The following is a 7,355-nucleotide window of genomic DNA, read 5'->3' on the forward strand; positions in this document are numbered from 1 at the left end:
GTTTTCCTCAATGACATCGCCTATAAGTGAATAAAAGGTGCCTACTTTGGGTGGTGAAAAATGGCAACTATGAGGGGATCTTGGACTGAAAGCTAGTTTTTTTAAAAACCAATATATTGTTAATAATTATAAAAAAAACATCCTTGGTCTTTGATTACAATCATTTTAAGAATAATTCATGCAAGACTATAGCTTCTAGATGCTCTTGGTTCTTAAGCTTAATTTGATTTTACAACATGTTTAGGAATGACTTACTCTATATCGTAGCATATAGGGGCCCTAATATTCTAGTGTTGGAAAATAACTTTGAGTATTTATATCATGTTTTAAGCTAAGGACTAGCATGCCCTTAGAATGCCACCCATAGACATGAACATAGAAACACTTGTCTCATTAGCTTATCTCTCGTAGTTCTTAGAGTAGTTTGATACCCACCTAAGGCATTACCTTGCAAAGTGGCTAGGATCATGAGAACAACCAATTACTACCTTATGAGGAGTTAGCATACTATAAGACTGATGTGCCATAGCATACCCACTAAAAACTCTGTATGCACCATAATTTTTTGAGTAGGAATCACCATACCCTCGCTAGCTGTTGTCTCAAATAAGTTTGTGTATTTCATTTCTATTTTGCTTTATCTACGTGAGAAAATGGTACCTATAATACTTTTAATATTCCCAATACCAAACTATTGTGTGGACAAGACAGTGAGCGCACTACTACTAGGCATGCATTAGAGGCATTGTGTGGACAAGACAGTGAGCGCACTACTACTAGGCATGCATTAGAGGTATGAAGTGGATGAGATTTTAGGAAAGTGCATGGGATTCTAAGAATTCCCCATAATGAACATGATTTGAATGTGTGACTTGAGTGACATGAGTGGTTGAGTCAATGTGGTTGGTTGTGAGAGCTTCAACATCATGTGGAATTTGTTGAAGATCTTGAAATTAAGTAAAGATGTGGATTTTGTTAAAAATCTTGAAAGTAACTTGTGTATTGTGTTACATTTTTGTTTTTGAATTTTTGATTGTAGGAAGCCCTTCTTTAAAAAGAAAACAATCTTCTCAAACTAGAGGTAAGAAGTTATGATTCACTGTTTGACAAAGTTGTGTGATGAAGAAACGTAGGTGATCTTATGAAGGTTCTATTGACATATGTAGCTTTCCAAGGCTATTTCTATGAGGGACAATGTTCCCTTATTGGGTTTGAGCACTCATACCATCCAAGAGTGTTCAAGTGACAACTTATCCTCCACCCACTCTATAGAAATATTAGTTGCTAAATCAACCCAAGAATCTCCAAAATCAACCCAAGAAGATAATGTGACTTCTCTGTATCTTGGGTACGTATGTCTTCTACTTGTATTTTGAAGACTTAAATTAATAAAATCCAATATAGTAATGAACCATGTTTCTAAACATCTCCATTATTTCCATGCTCACAAGTCAAAAAAGCTAATGAACCATGTTTCTAACATCTCACCATTATTTCCATGGTCCTAGGTTGGAGTTGTTTCCATCCAATGTGGAGTAATACGACATGCTATCCCTCTCATAGATGTAATGCCATCCAAGCTACAGAAAGCGTCCAAAATGTGTAGATATGGACTAGAATATTATTCTTGAAGGATATTCTTCTAGTATGTGACTACACTTATTAAAGCTTTATTAACTACCTCTATTTGATGTGATGGATTATTTTGGTGATTCCATGTTCCCACATATTAATTAGCGAGTAAGATAAAATATAGCTACTTTTTTTCTAACCTCTTCTTTATCATACCTTATGCAAGGACATTGAGAGACTTCTAGGAAAGCCTTAATCAGATGATATTGTTTTAATAATAGAGGGATTCAAGGGTAGAGACTAAATATTGCATCGTTGTTTTCTCAATAATAAAGGGATTCAAGAGTAGACACTAAATATTTCATCTTTGTTTTGTTTGCATAAATTTGGAATTTTCTTTGGATGAGTCTTAATTGATATAAATGGATTAAGTTACATGTCAATCACATATTTTTATCACCTATATATAGTGGATCTTTGTAATGCTACTTGCCTTTGATTCCATCATTACACACAATACTAAAGCAAGTTGAGTGGTGGTGGTTTCATGTAGCTATTATTTATGGCATGCATTTTGTTTGGCCTTGATGGTGTGTGAAGTCCAAAGTATATTGAAGTTAAATCACTTCCTTATAAAGATAAAAACTTATTTAACCATGGGAGACATGCATCTACATAATGACAATTAAGATGTTATGCAATCCACATGATTGTGGAAAAATTAAAATTGCACACAAGTGACAAGAAAGTAGATGTTACATTCATAACATGGTTTAGTGTAGAACCTAAGTAAGAGCAACCTACGTGGACTTTGCAAAAGAGTACATTAGGTGGAATACAAGTCTTAAAAAACAACCTAGAAGAGTTAACATCCGTAATAATTCTCTCTTCTTTGGGTATTTTGTCATGAGCCTTTTCTTCACATGAGGTGTTTATAATAATTTAAAGCTTGGAAGCATATATAAAAAAATAGGGTCCAAAGTAAAATTTTATTCTTATCCAAGTAGTGAAATAAAAGATTTGAAAAATCTTAATTTTATAAATATGGGAAGACAGTTATTAGAGATTATGTATATGGTGGACTATTGTATAATCTTTCTCTCTCTCTCTCTCTCTCTATATATATATATATATATGTATATATGTATATATATATATATATATATATATATATGTATATATGTATGTGTATGTGTGTGTGCAAAAGATAATATTCACTTTTTATTATATTTTGAGAACAAGGCTGTGCACTGATTTACAATATTTTCTCAGAGATTGTTTATCTTGAGGACAAGCTCGGGAATCTGTTTGGTAAGATCCAAGGCATAGATTTTTGTGGAATTAGTAATCCCAAAAAATCTTGTATGACACTTACCACAACAATGAATCCTACACTTATGGATGAATTGAGTGATTTAATCATAGATATGTTGGGATGCATAATGTGTCTCCCCATTCACAACTATAGTTGGATATGGAAAAGATTCCCATAGAATATGAAATATTTTAGTACCCTAAGATTGTTGAAATGTAGAGAGAAAGAGACGAGACAAGAGACACATCATGTACGCTCCCAAAGACTGATTCATATTGAGGACAAGATACATATATATAGGTGAGACCAAGTTAGGTGGAGTGAGCCATATATAGAGCTCCAACACCCCCACTCAAACAAGGGTCTCTAGCTATGGATGAAAAAACCCTTGGGGAGTACAAGGGAAAAACCCAAGGCCCTATACAAATGTGAAAATATGAACCAGAAGTAATGATGTGAAAGTGCATTGTGCATCTATGTACAAATATACAAAAGGACCAAGAGGTCATAGTGAGCAATTATGGAATGTGCAAAGTGCATGGTGTCTAGAAGATTACAACGATATATGTACAAAGCTACCATAAGAGTAAAGAGCCTAATCTAGAAAGAGTGAGCCCGAGGCAACTCCAAGCTCTCAGCGCAAGAGAATGAAGCGTGACTCATTGAGACCTTTGGTAAGAATATCTGCAATCATCTGGTCACTTGGACAATGTTCAATCATGATAGTGCCTTTGCGTACTTCGTATCGAACATAATGGTAATGCACAGCAATATGTTTTGACTTGTTATGTTGGACATAGTCTTTTGCAAGACTAATAGCACTCTGATTATCACACCGCAAGGGTGTACTAGAAAGAGGAGAATGGCCGATATCTGTCAACACTTGTCGAAGCCAAATGAGTTCACGAGCTGCAAGTGATGCCGCAACATATTCAGATTCGGTTGTAGAAACTGCAACACAATGTTGTTTCTTGCTGGTCCAAGAAATAAGACAACCATTAATGAAGAGACAATTGCCACTAGTAGATCGCATAGATAAATGTGAGCTGGCCCAATCTGCATCTGTGTAACCCAAAAGAGAAAGAGATGGAATGGAGTCGGATGTGAATTGTCGTTGATAAACCAAACCATAATCTATAGTGCCTTTCAAGTATTTCAACACGCGCTTTGCTGAAGACCAATGCTTAAGAGAAGGACATGCAAGGTGTTGCCCGAGATAGTTAGCAATAAACAAAATGTCAGGACGAGTGTTCAAACCAACAACTTGAAGACATCCAACCAAATTAGCATATGGTTGATTTGTAACAAGCTGGCCACCACCATCAGAAGTGTTTTTCATGGAACTCGCAAGACAAGGAGTAGTTGCTGAATGTGCAGATTCCAAACCAAACTTCTTAATAGTATCTTCAATAAACTTTGACTGTCGAAGTAATAAAATACCTTTACTGCGATCCCTTTGAATCTGAATGCCAAGACACGAGTGAAGCTCTCCAAGATCCACCATATCAAATGCCGAAGATAACAACTGCTTACTTTGGTGTAGAAATCCCAAATCATTGGAAACAAGGATTGTATCATCCACATAAAGGGCAAGGATTACAAAACTACCATTTTGGTGTTTGGTAAATAAGTTGGGATCAGAAGAGCAAGAGAGAAAACCATGGGAGGTAAGATAAAGATTAAACTTGATGTACCAGGCCCGTGAAGCTTGTTTAAGGCCATATAAAGCCCTATGAAGACGAGCAACAAGATCTTCCTTCCCTGCAATAACAAATCCTTCTGGCTGCTCCATGTAAATTTCTTCATTCAAATCTCCATTCAAGAAAGCTGTGCGCACGTCCATCTGATGAATTTCTAAGTCAAATTGAACAGCAAATGCCATTAAAACCCGAATACTAGTAATGCGAACAACTGGTGAAAAGGTTTCATGATAATCAATGCCAGCAACTTGAGAATAACCTTTGGCAACTAAACGTGCCTTGAATTTGTCAAAGGATCCATCTGCTTTAAATTTTGTCTTATATACCCACTTACACTTAATGGCAGTACGGCCAGGAGGTAGCTCAGTGAGTATCCATGTACCTTTAGAGATAAGAGAATCATACTCTGCTTCCATAGCCTCTTGCCATTGATCCTTTTGTGGAGAACATATAGCATCACTGTACGTGGCTGGATCTTCAGAAGTAGAGAAAACATTAGCCTCAAAATCTTCATCATAAACATGACAAGAACCATGCTCAAAATCAATAGGCAGATCAAGATATAAATCTCCAATGCCCTTGACTTGGCAAGTTGTATCATCAGCAAGATAAACAACACGCTTAACATGTAAAGAATGATAGTTATGTAGCCACTTAGATTCATATGTCATATTTCCTGTAGCACCAGAATCAATAATGAAAAGTGAACCATCACGTACATGAAGTATTCTGTCTGGGGGAACTGAACATAAAACACAACTTGTTTCAGGCATAACATTATCATGATGCTCGGCTGCATATGCTCGATTTCGATCTACATCAAATCGACGCTTAAAGCACATGGAAGAGGGATGATCAGATTTTCCACAATAATCACAAGAAGAAGAATCTCTAGATAAACGTGGTTGTTTTGTGGTAATGTTGTGTTCTTCATCATATTGACGTGCCCAACAGTCATCTTCAGTATGACCATTCCTATTGCAGTAAGAACAATGCTTGTTAGGAAATTTGAGACGAGAGAAACTACCACCACGACGACCACCTCTACGGTTGCCTCGTTGAAAAGAACGCCTTTGCACATTAAAGGCCGAGACAAGAGACACATCATGTACGCTCCCAAAGACTGATTCATATTGAGGACAAGATACATATATATAGGTGAGACCAAGTTAGGTGGAGTGAGCCATATATAGAGCTCCAACAAAGATTCTCTAAAATTTGATGGATTCATAGCTCAACATCTATGAGTTAGAATCTACTAGTGAATACACATTTGTGAGTAGAGAAAAAATATAGAAACTTCATCCTTGATGTTGGAAAAAAAGTATTGATAAAAGTCTAAAAAGTATCTTGCCCAAGCTCTCTTTGTCAATTGGTTTGACTGCTAAGTGGTCAAAGGCTAACTTGAGTATTTCTTGTTGGAGCTATATATATTACACCCTAATTTGTCTTAGATCTCACCTATATATACAAACTCATAATTAATATGAACTAGTCTTTTGGGAGCGTATATGGTGTAACACTCTTCCTTCTTCTCTCTCTCTCTCTCTCTCTCTCTCTCTCTCTCTCTCTCTCTAAGTCACTCTATCCCTATCTCTTCATGTTTGTGTATGTCCAACATGGTATCAAAGCATCATGGATCTTGCTATTATGAAGACAAGAGAAAGGAAGTATCAATTATGTTAATTCCATTCATGTGCATGTTCTATGTTTCATTCAATCTTTTATTCATGTTTTGTAGAATTCTAGTGATTAATCACTGTTAACAAGTTTATGCAGGTCCTTGCATGGTTGATCTAGACCACACTATCTTATCCTAATTGGAATTATATTATAGAAGCGCAATTGGTACCAAAACTCTCATATTCCTATCAAAAGTTATGTCATTTAAGCTAAACACCACTTAAAATAGGAAAACAGCCAACGTGCAGCTCGTGCGGTAAATTTTGAGTATTTGCTCGGCTTTATCGGAGTTTGGAGTTGAAAGTTATGGTGTTTTTCGTGCATTATAATTTTGCTCATCTTTCGTGTGCTACACACTTTTCATGTTTTAATCTAAAAGTATCCAATTTTTAGGCTCGACCACGTCTCAAAATAACAGCACTCTAACTATTTTTAGAGTTATTCTCTTACTGCATATCACATTTTGTCTATTTTCAGGTACTACTTTTCATTGCCACTTGCTTTTCGTAACTCGTAAATCACATTCTATATTTGACGCGTTCATTGTTGCCACTCACTTTTTGTGCACATATCTCATATAACTTTCAGGGTCCTTCTTGTTTATGTTCTCGTATAACTTTCAGGGTCCTTCTTGTTTATGTTCTCGTTTCATGGTTTGCAAATTCTGTGATCTAATTCTAAACATATTCTCGCAATCTGAGATGGCAACTTCTATTGCTGTTAATAGTTTTCCATCTGGTCAACGATCTGTTCCCTTGTTTCAAGACCAAGGATTTCCCAGATGGAAGGCCAAGATGATGTTAATACTTGAAGGTGACAATCTTTCTGATATTGTTTTGGGAGATCTTGTATGTCCATCTCAACCTGTTGATGCAAAAAAGGATAATGCTCTTACTACTGTTGGTCCTATTTTTGAGCAATGGCGAACTAATTACTCAAATTGGATCTTTCATGGTGGATAAAGCTGCTCATCGGTATATCTTATCTATACTTCATGATTCTTTTATGCTGGATGTATTCAATCTTCCTACTTCTCATGATATCTAACAATATCTTCTTACTACTTTTGAGAAGAAATCTGTTAC

General features: G+C 36.0%; 1 long non-coding RNA gene across 1 annotated transcript; it reads left to right on the forward strand.

The window, feature by feature from the left end:
- Positions 1 to 1,172: 1,172 nt before the first annotated feature.
- Positions 1,173 to 1,929, forward strand: LOC147626680 (uncharacterized). The gene is made up of 2 exons (XR_015268687.1): positions 1,173 to 1,348; positions 1,509 to 1,929. It is a non-coding gene; the product is annotated as an uncharacterized LOC147626680 (long non-coding RNA).
- Positions 1,930 to 7,355: the final 5,426 nt, after the last annotated feature.

The sequence above is a fragment of the Cibotium barometz genome, chromosome 22 (assembly GCF_041138505.1).
Source record: "Cibotium barometz isolate CiBa-2024 chromosome 22, ASM4113850v1, whole genome shotgun sequence".
In the NCBI taxonomy this organism is placed as follows: Eukaryota; Viridiplantae; Streptophyta; class Polypodiopsida; order Cyatheales; family Cibotiaceae; genus Cibotium; species Cibotium barometz.